The sequence below is a fragment of the Simochromis diagramma genome, unplaced genomic scaffold, assembly GCF_900408965.1.
Source record: "Simochromis diagramma unplaced genomic scaffold, fSimDia1.1 OVJJ01000638.1, whole genome shotgun sequence".
Classification (NCBI taxonomy): domain Eukaryota; kingdom Metazoa; phylum Chordata; class Actinopteri; order Cichliformes; family Cichlidae; genus Simochromis; species Simochromis diagramma.
The window spans coordinates 11,586-22,737 of NW_024387434.1; the positions used below are offsets into that span (position 1 = coordinate 11,586).

Below are 11,152 nucleotides of genomic sequence, written 5' to 3' on the forward strand. Positions count from 1 at the left end.
CTGGGCAGAGATGCCAATGCATTTTCTTTCCATCAATGAACTGTTAATTGAGCAGATTTGACACAGTTTCTTGAGCTAGTTGAAAACTTGCCCCCTCCCTCTGCTATCAGTGTACCATATTTAGTTCCAAATAATTAATGAAGTAATTATTGTATTGTATTGTATCTTTATTTATTTCAGACATAATAAAACAAACAACCAAAACAAAAAACAATATATACTCGTCTACATGTACTTTCGTTTACAGATACGAATATATGTGTAGATATACACACACACACGTATTTGTACAGACAAGCAAAAAAGAAATATAATAAAATAAAACACATTCGTCTAACATGAAATAACAATTGTTTGGTCTTAAAAGGAGTAGGAAGAAGTATACACATACTTATTAACTCCTACCCCTGCTCAACATCTTATTAATCCCACATATTTACCTAATTCTCCTCATCACATATTCCACACAATACACAAGAAACTTATATCAACAAGGCTGGCACGATATTTATAATTTCAATACGAGTTGACATATTTATACATACAATGGGTGATTGTTTTTTTCAATATCATATCCTTCCAACAGTAATTTTCGAAGTGTCTTTATGAACTTGCCAATTCCTGAGCATTGCTGTAATTCTGCAGTAAAGCTATTCCACAGTTTTACTCCATAAATAGTTACACAAAAAGTTTTAACATTTGACCGTGCTTTAAGGATCTTCAGATTTAACTTACCCCTTAGTTCATAGTCTCCTTCTCTGTCATAGAACATCCTCTGTATATTTCCTGGTAACATATTATATCCAGCTTTATACATAATTTTTGCCGTTTTGTATTTTATAAGATCCATAAACTTCATTATTTTTATTTTCAAAAACATGGTGTTAGTATGGTCTCTATATCCAGCTTTACTAATCATCCTGATTGCTTTTTTTTAAATTTTACATATTGGTTGAAGTGACGTTTTATATGTGTTTCATAGATTCATAGATTTAAATTTCTCTACAAACAGTTGGTCTGGTCACAGTATACTCAATGATGGTTTTTAGTGTGCTCTGTAATGTCTGTTCTCTTACCATTGCTGGTATGGATTCCAAAAAAAAAAAGTGTGCGTATGTATGTACATATATGTACATGTGTGTGTAGATATATATGTATGTATATGTATGTGTGTTTGTTACTTGTAGTTATTACTGCCTGTTACCTGTGGTAATGCAATTTATAATTTATATATTCTGTATTCAGTTATGAAGGCTCTAATTGTTGTTTGCGAGCTGCTGTTTAGATGCTTGTATGTGCCCGGGGCTGTTGATGGGTCTGTATGCAATGATGGGCGTAGCTGCAGGAAGTTTATTGTTTTTTTTGTTGATGAGTGAGTATAGGGGTGGGATTTAATAAGTTTTCTACGTCCCACTCCTTTTTCAGGCAATTTTTGTTTTTTGTTTTGTGCATTTTATGTTCAATATAGGTATTTGTTGTGCCTGAAAATGAACAAATAAATGAATGAAATGAATGAATGAATGAACCTGGCTGTCACTGCACACATGTGCTTTAATGAGTCACAGTGGTTTTAATGATTTACACTGAGTTACTAAATTGTGTTTAACATGGTTAAAACTGCTCAATGTTTTGCAAAAAGAGTGATTTATTAAAAAAGCTCAGGACACTGAGAATTTGGTTCAGAGAATGGGAAGTGTTTTACCATTTCAGATAAACTGTGGCTAAGGAGTATTTGGAGTAAATTATTTCAGTAATTCATATTAATTGCAATTTAATGTAAATTACACTTAGCACTAAAAAACAGTCTAACATTGCTCCTAAAAAACAGTCTAACATTGCTCCTAATGTGACTATGATAATTGCAATTATGAGTGTTTATTAAATAGCATTTATAGGAGAAGAGTCTGGAGTGGGTGAATTGCTTGAAAGTGTGAGTGTCCAACTTCTTGGTGAATATCTCAAAAAAGTTGACTTTTTATCTATACATAATGTTTCCTGGGGAAATGTTTTTTCACTCATCCAAGTGATTTCTCAGTCTAAGCTGACTGCATGCTTCCACTTGTTGGACAGTACTTTTGCATAATAACTGAAGTTTCAATCATTATGCAAATTTGAAAATGCTACGTCCAGATGAAGAGAATCAACTTTTTAGCGATTTCCTTAACTGAAGGGCTGAGCATGCATCTAGACTTTTTGGTGAATATGCTTTGAGATCAGGTCAGCAATATGAGAATGCTTTGGACTGTTGAATGATTTTCTTACCAGTTAAATTTCTTTTCAGGTTTATGATTTCCTCCTTATACTACAGTTTGCTGACTTAATCTTATCAGTTCTGTCTGTGCCATAGCTAATTATTCTATTTCAAGTAGAGTTGCCTGCATTGGTGATATAAAGTCCTTCATAAGATGCGTGATAGAGAAATTCTACTTCTCTGAACTATTCCCATATTGAACAACTGTAAAACCAGTTGTTCAATGTCCGTCATTTACAATATTACATTCACAATAATATATTTTTGATTGGATCAACCTTTTCTTCTGTACTGCTTGTGTTTAGTGTAACACATTTTAACACATTTCTTAATCTGAGAGTCACGTTCAAACAGTGCAAATGTGCACTCACGTTGTTTTTGGCACTCGCTTTCTGGTTGGCTCAATAGCATCGAGTCTTAAATACAGGTTTCATTCTGGATGCAGTACTCAAATTTTCAAGCAAGAATTCTGATAAGATTTTTTTTTAAATACAGAATCCTATAGTTGGATCAGGATTTGCTGTCTGCATTTTGTCCATCTTTACTCCAACATCTACTGGCAGTTCTAGTCTGGGCCAGGTCGCTAGGGCAAGCAGCAGCAGAATCCTCTCCTCCACCACTTCCTCCAGCTAGTCTGGGGGAGCACTGTGGCATTCCCAGGCTAGCCAAGAGATATAATCTCCCCAGTGTGTCCTGGGTCTGCCCCAAGGCCTCCACCCAGTGGAAGATGCTTAGAACACCTCACCCAGGAGGCTACAAGGAGGCTTTCTTGTCAGATACCCAAACCACCTTAACTGGCTCCTTTCGATGTGGAGCAGTGGCTTTACTCTGAGCCCTTCCTGGATGGCTGAACTCCTCACCCTATGTCTAAGGGGAAAAGCTCATTTATGCTGTTTGAGTCAGTATTCTCATTCTTTTGGTCACTACCCAAAGCTTGTGGCTATAGGTGAGGGTAGGAATGTTGATCGGTTGGTAAATTTATCTTCACCACAGCTGACCAGTACAGTGTCTGTATCCCTGCAGCCCCAGCACCAATCCGTCTGTTGATCTCCCACTCCTTTTCTCCACTCACTTGTGAACAAGACCTCGATATACCTAAACCACTGCAACATCTGCAATATATAGAAACAGAACCATGAGCTATGTGCAGTGGCGGTCCTAGCCTGTTTGGCGCCCTGGGCGAACCCCCCCCCCCCCCTACACACACACACACACACAAAACCTATTAAGGATTGTAGCATAAAACTGGTGTATACACACACACACACACATGAAGAGAGAGAGAGTATGCATAGTATGCAAACGGCTTTCAAACAGCCATCATAATTCGTCATACAATGAGAACAGGACAAATCAACAATTGACAATGACTAATTAATATTAAAATCTGTAACATAATGTATTGTTTAGAGTTTAGTCTGTTACTGTTGCTATTTTTACCATTTCTTCTTGGAGCAACTGTAACCCACATAATAGATGCTGCTCCAGCCGGTCAGAAAATCATTCGCCCCGCCCTCTCCTCTCTGCGCCGCAAGCAGCAGGCGCACCTCGCAAACGAAGGGCGCCCTTACTCCCAGCAAATGGGCGATAGAAAACCGATTGGTGCTTATGCCATTCCCAATATGCGCTGGCATGACGTTGGGGCAGCATGAGTACGAGCATTTTTTTTTTTTTTTTTTGCCGATGCCTGTGATGCCGCCCCCCACCACAATGGCACCCCGGGCAACCGCCCGTGTCGCCCGTATCTAAAACCGCTACTGGCTATGTGTGTTGTGCATCTGCTAGGGCAGATCTCTAATGAAAAAGAAAGCACAGTGCATGCCATTAACAAAATACCGCAGCAATTTCTTTCACACTGAACGATATCAAACAGACCAAAAGAGGGCAATTCGGTCTTACAGGTTAGGAAACCTATTAGCTGAGAGCAGCATATATTCTCCCCATAAAACTATGAAAATAACCAGTGACAAAACGCAGCTGTGGCAGAGTCAAACAGCCACCGGAACAAGTCTGACTTATTGCCAGTTGTTACCTCCCCCCCTCACCACCATGGTGGGGGCAACACCAGACAACCTAAGCTAATGAACGAGAGGGACAACAGCGAGGTTAATAGTCAGACAGGATTTATTCATCATTTACCATGCCTTGACAATAAAAAACTTGACAAAAGAAAAAATGCGGGGGAGGAGGACCAGGCGGTTGAGCCAAATCAAAGAAATTCACAAAATGAAAAGAGGCCAACACTCTCCCTAAAGTCTAAATAAAACAATAAACAAAACAAAAGGCCTGCCTAGCTGCTTGACAAAAAGGTCTGCCGCCCCATGCCAATAGACACGTGCCATTTTACTTTGAATTGGCCAATAGGTGGAGGCCTGACACCTGAAAGATAAGAGCTACAGAAAAACAACAGGGCTGCGTATCATGGCATGTAACACAGTGAAGCTCTTGCAATGGTTGCATAAGGATCGAATAAGGACCGAATGGCTCGTATGACAGCTCACATTCAAATTAAAATACATACACAGTACAACATGAAGTGAAATGTTTATTGCTGTGCAATTCCGGATCATTAAAAATACAAAAATAAAGTAAAATTCAAAATTAAGTATAAAATTAAAATGTAGAAAATGCAAAATTAAAAGGGTGTATGAATCAGTGGTGTGCAAATTGACAATAAACAGTCAAAAACAGTTATTGAGGTATATTATTGCTCTTCGTCTGGTTCCTCACCCACAGTGTTGGGAAGGTTACTTTTAAAATGTATTCCACTACAGATTACAGAATACATTACCCAAAATGTATTTTGTAACGTATTCTGTTGTTACTCAATGAGAGTAACATATTCTGAATACTTTGGATTACTTAATATATCGTTATGTTTTTTACAACTACATGAATGTACTATTGCTATGTGATTTTTTTTTTTTTACTTTTACTGAAGGCCACTCACCATATCAATACTAACTAGATTTTTTTCAAAATCTTAATATAAAATGAGTAACAGTATGGTGGACACATTAGGCAAGGCTGCACTTTTTGCAGTGATCTCGTATAGAAACTATTTCTGTATCAGTAATATGTTTTCTTTTTCTCTGTTGATAATCATGTGGAACTGCACATGATTATTTGCAGCTAGCAGGTTGCTTTCCATCAAGTCTAAAAACAGTATGTTACAATGTGGAGATAATCTGATCAAAATTGATCAGGTTATATTCTAATTTGTATTCAGGCGTACATGTGCACTATGTTTATTCAGAGAGGTTAAGCTTGTGTTTCTGTCATGGAGGGATTGTGCTCAACTGAATGAAGCTTATTAGACATTATGAAACAGATGATACATAAAAGCGAATTTTGCCAAAGTGCTTCTTTTTTTAAATTTAAATTTTTTTTCTTAAAGAAATCTACTACATCATGTGTATTTTTTTGTCATGTATAATTTCCATTGCAAATATTAATCACAGTTAAATTAAGAGAGGCTGGCAGTAAAAACTCCGGAGGTGTGATGCCATCAAGTAGACTGCTGTAGAACGATCACACTGCGTTCTCGGGAGGACTCGCATGTAAACTTACGAAGTCTGGACTAGCAAGAACACGAGGACTGGCGTACTTGAGTATTTAGAAATGGCCTAACAGTCTGCAGTCTATGAACTAACGTCAGCTAACGCCAGCTAACAATGTTAGCTTGGTGGCGAGTAGCATTCAGTAATTGTAATAAAAATCACACATCAATAATACATCGAAGATATTGAGGTTTCGCCCATCCCTTTCTTTTTATGAAGTGGTGTTTTAATTTCCAAGTAAGAAAACCATTCATGCCCGTTCACTGCTGGCCCTGTTATTCTGGCTCTGGGTCCATTGTGTAACTGACGCCACCAACATTAACAGGGCGCTTACATTAGAGCCTCTTATTGCACGTTTTGTCTGGGTTTCCAGCAATCAAAATCAGAGTATTCCCTTACTCCCCAACACTGCTCACCCAGCATCAACAAACACCATGTGACTCACAGATTTTTCGTTCCTGTGTATATTTTTTATCTGTCTTATGTAGAACCAGTATGGAGCAGATCAGAGACCGTGTTTTTAAGCATTAAAAACTGCAATTTTGTGGTCAGTCTTACAACTCCAGAGTACATAGACTCTCTTGAGAGTTTTGAAATAAAAGACAGCGATGTCTTCCTTGTCACTTATCCAAAATCAGGTTTGTGAAAAATTTCATACATTATTTATATTTGCTGTTTTGTGGTGGCCAGACTGATCCACTGATCACCTCTAATGTCTTTCCCCACATCAGGCACTGTGTGGGCTCAGTAGATCATCATTTCCATCCACGAACTGGATGGGAATCAGACTAAATATTCAAACAACATGGAGAGGATGCCGTGGCTGGAGTACAAGACTCCAGACACGGCTGAATACACTCTTCTTCCCTCTCCACGACTCTTCGCCTCGCATCTCCCTGAACACATCATGCCTCCAGGAGTGAAGGAGAAGAAGGCAAAAGTCAGTACTTTATAGAAGCTCAATTTTCTTCTGTTTTTTTTTTTTTGCAAAAATAGAGCAAATTAAATTAGATTTGTCCTTGCTAAGTTTAATTACATTTTTGTGATGTTACCTATTGGTCACTGAAGTCCAGTTTTTTGGGACTTGCACTTTGACACTTGGTAGCTTTTACAAACCAGCAAATCCTAGCAAATGAAAATAGAGTGGTTGATCTTTAATTATTTTCAAAACAAATGTTGTTTATTTGACAGTGTATAGGGTGCCCCAAGCAAGTGAGACTTAAAACAATGAGCCTCTAACACAATTTTGTAATGGGATCATAAATCAAGGAATCTGAGGGTCATTTTTATCATAGACTTGTGCACAAACACGTGGTTCCAGGTCCAAAATGCTAGCACTAGCATTTGTTTTATTTTAAATAATTCTGTGTTTTTCCATCCGTCCATTTTCTTCTGCTTATCCGGGGTCCGGGTCGCGAGGGGCAGCAGCCCAAGCAGAGAAGCCCAGACCTCCCATTTCCTCCAGCTTGTCCGGGGGAAAACCAAGGGCGAGAGATATAATCTCTCCAGCGTGTCCTGGGTCTACCCCGGGGCCTCCTCCCGGGTGCGACATGCCCGCGAATCGCCACCTTATCGTGGTAAATGGTAAATGGCATGCATTTGTATAGCGCTTTTACTAGTCCCCCCTAGGGGACCAAAGTACTTTACACACTCAGTCATCCACCCATTCACACACACACTCTCACACACTGGTGGAGGCAAGCTAAAGTTGTACCCACAGCAGACTGACAGAAGCGAGGCTGCCATATCGCAGCTGGCCAACACCAGTAGGCGATAGGTGAAGTGTCTTGCCCAAGGACACAGCGACACAACGACCCTGGGGCAGACTGACAGAAGCGAGGCTGCCATATCGCGCCATTGGCCCTTCTGGCCAACACCAGTAGGTGGTAGGTCTTGCCCAAGGACACAACGACCGAGACTGTCTGAACCGGGGCTTGAACCGGCAACCTTCCGATTACAAGGCGAACTCCCAACTCTTGAGCCACGATCGCCCCATGGTGGTGGACTTCCGGTGGTGGAGGGGTTTGTGTGTCCCAAGGATCCCAGGGGCTATGTTGTCTGGGGGGGGGGTTGCCCCCTGGTAGGGTCTCCCATGGCAAATTGGTTCTGGGTGAGGGACCAGACAAAGAGCGATTCAGAAGACCCCTATGAAAAAACCATAGAGGGAGCAGTTCACCCTGCCCGGGATAGGGTTACCGGGGCCCCGCCCTGGAGCCAGGCCCTGGGGAGGGTGCCTGAGGGCAAGCGTCTGGTGGCCGGGCCTTAGTCCATGGGCCCCAGCCGGGCACAGCCCGAAAAAGGGACATGGGCCCATCTTCCTGCAGGCCCACCACCCGCAGGATTCACCGTAGGGGTCGGGTGCAGTGTGAGCCGGGCTGCAGACCAATCTCCGTCTACCAAGACTGGCAATTCTGTGTTTTTATTTCAGTATATTTTTTTTGTCCTTTTCCTTTCGTACAATGAGGTCATTGCAGAGTAAGGCTACGTTCACACTGCAGGCGAAAGCGCATCAAATCCGACTTTTTTGACCCTATGCGACCCATATCCGTTCATGGTATGACATATTTTCAAATCCGACCTAAGTTACTTTCGTATGTGGTACTGAATCCGATACATATCTGATGTTTTAGAAAGCTACTGGTGTTTGAATGGTCATGTCGCATTAAATCTGTCTTTTACGTCACTGACACAAGACAGATGCCAATTATCAGCGCCCAAGAAGACATTGTGAACGCTTCCTGGCCATCCAGTGAAACTATTGGGAATACAACGTTGGAGAAACGTGAACATTTTATTTGTACTGTATAATCTGCAGATTCTGACAGAAATCTGCAACTATCCTTTGAAGCATCGCTCCTCTCTAAAACAGCAATAAGGATAATTATTAGGCCATTTGTAAATAACAAAATAACTTTATAACTTAAAGCAAAATTGGGAAACGTAAAGTCAGAAACAAGTCTTTATATTAAGGACCATCTGTCAAACAATACTGTTTGGTCTGGGTCTAAACAGAGCGCGTTGTGTGTGATGTCTTCTTTTGCGCATTCAGGCCACTTTGAGGGTTCACACTAGAGCGCATTTGCTGTCACATTTTATTTGTAGTGTGAACAAGCAGACACAAAAATCAGATTTGATCAAAAAATTGGAATTGAGCATTAAGACCTTCAGTGTGAACGTAGCCTAAGAGGTTCATCAAATCAAGTAGAAATAGGAGAAAAAGAGCTATAAAAATGTACAGGCTTTAAAACATATTTTAAAAGATATTATTTGAAATCAAATTTTGACCCTAAATTTTAAATTGTTTTTTTTTTTTTTTAAATTAATGACTTTTACAATTTTTACATTTAAGTAACAAACTGTTAATATTCTGATATTTTTTTAAAATATATATCAGATCGTGTATTTGATGAGGAATCCAAAGGATAACGTGGTGTCTTTTTATCACTTCAGCAAAGCCCTGGCAAAGCTGGAAACTCCCGAGAGCTTTGACCAGTTTTTTGAGTGGTACATAACAGGAAACAGTAAGTTTCCTCACTTTATAGTAATCAGTAATTGATTCATCATTATGTGTGGACCCTCTGTTAGAGGGCCTGAGCTTTAGTACCCAGTGATTTTGTGGTGCTGTGCTACACAGCAAATCCAGCATGTCCAAATTAACACTGTCGGATTTGATTTCAACACTATTAAAGTGTCTATATGGGTCCACACCAGAGAGTGTTAATTTAACTCTTTTTGGAGAGTTGGTACGTTAACTCTGATTTAGTGTTAAACACCAAATCTGTCTGGAGTTGATAATTTAACACTTGGTGTTAAGAGTTTATATATTAACTCTCAAAGAGTATTTTAGTTTAACTACGTAAGATTTATCTTCTAATTAATTCTAAAAAGCGGGAATTTTACTGTTCTGAACTTCTAGAAATTTCTTTTGGAAATAAACATTTACTAAAAAGACGCAATGGTTTTTGAAAAACATTTATTCTGAACTGTGCACCACAATTTCAAAACATTTTCTGAAAGATGTAACAGTATACATGTTCTCACTTTCATTAGAGTTTTGTTTATCAAAAGGTCTGACATAGGTGAGCTGGTAAATGCAAATAACAGCATTCTCATCACTTATTTCTTCAATACAATATGCTTGTCCTTCATTCATCCCTTTGTGGAACTTCAACGCACTTCTGCTCTCCCCCATATTCCATCTTCACAAGCATATCCTGTGCGGAGATCGAATAAAAATTAGTTGACACTAATTAATGGCCCAAAAAATCCAATAAACAATTGCAGCACAGTAAAAAAAAAAAAAAAAAAGGAATCCTCTTTGAGCCATTACTTGTGTAAAGTATTTTCCCAAAAGACAAGGACACAGGCAACAGGTAATACTGAACTAAATGTAAAACCTCAACCTTTTTCATTTTTACCTAAACCGTGTGCACAAAACTCTGGAGGGATCTATGCTAACGTAGAACCCAGTCAGGACGTCTGCTACTGCTGTTTGCTCGTTTTTTGTTTTTTTTTATGTGCGATCGTTTTCAGGCTTCAAGTAGCACCATTATACCAACATTTCACATTCTAGACATTGTTTTAGGTGTATTTGACCAAAAGTTTGACTGAAAATTCACATGCAAGCTTTTTTCAAGGCTGTGGTATTTGCCCGCAAACAATACCTTTCAGCTAGCTAAAACAGAATATTATGCTATCACCGAGCAACATGGCTAATGCCTTTCACACAGCTTTGTCTCAACTCCAAAGAGCCACAGAAGTAAAAGCTAATAATAATAATTGAAACTGAAAAAATGACTTACCAAGCATGGCAAACAACTCAAATATGTAGAGCAAAATGTTCTGAAACGGCTTCACTTCAGCTTCGATTGGAGCCGTGCTGGGGGCGGAGTCTGTGAATTTACTTTATTGGTGTCGTAGCCCCTGTAGGAGTTCAGAGTTAAGAGGTCAAGAGTTAATGTTTCCATTGTAACGCCTCCAGATTTGACAGAGAAACACTCATTTTTAACACTCGATTTTAACTACTATCATTTTACACCTCAGAGTTACATTAAAAGAATGTGACTCTGCTTAGAGTAAAATTAACTCTACTTTTGCAAGAAGACTATTAACACCAAAACATTTAACACTTTTGAATTTGCTGTGTAGTATTTAGCACCGACTCCAGTTTTGTGTGTGTGTGTGTGTGATGTGTGGATTGAGCACATTGACAAAATCTGTACTACCGTATTTCCCGGACTACAAAGCGCACCTGAATATTAGCCGCACAAGCTAAAATCAGGGGAAAATCCTGTTTTGTACATACATTAGCCGCACCTGACTAAAGGCTGCAGGTGTTTCA

The 11,152-nt window shown here is 39.4% G+C and overlaps 1 pseudogene; it reads left to right on the top strand.

Moving 5' to 3' along the window:
* Nucleotides 1–3,961: 3,961 nt before the first annotated feature.
* On the top strand, nt 3,962–9,434 carry LOC120722425 (annotated as a pseudogene).
* Nucleotides 9,435–11,152: the final 1,718 nt, after the last annotated feature.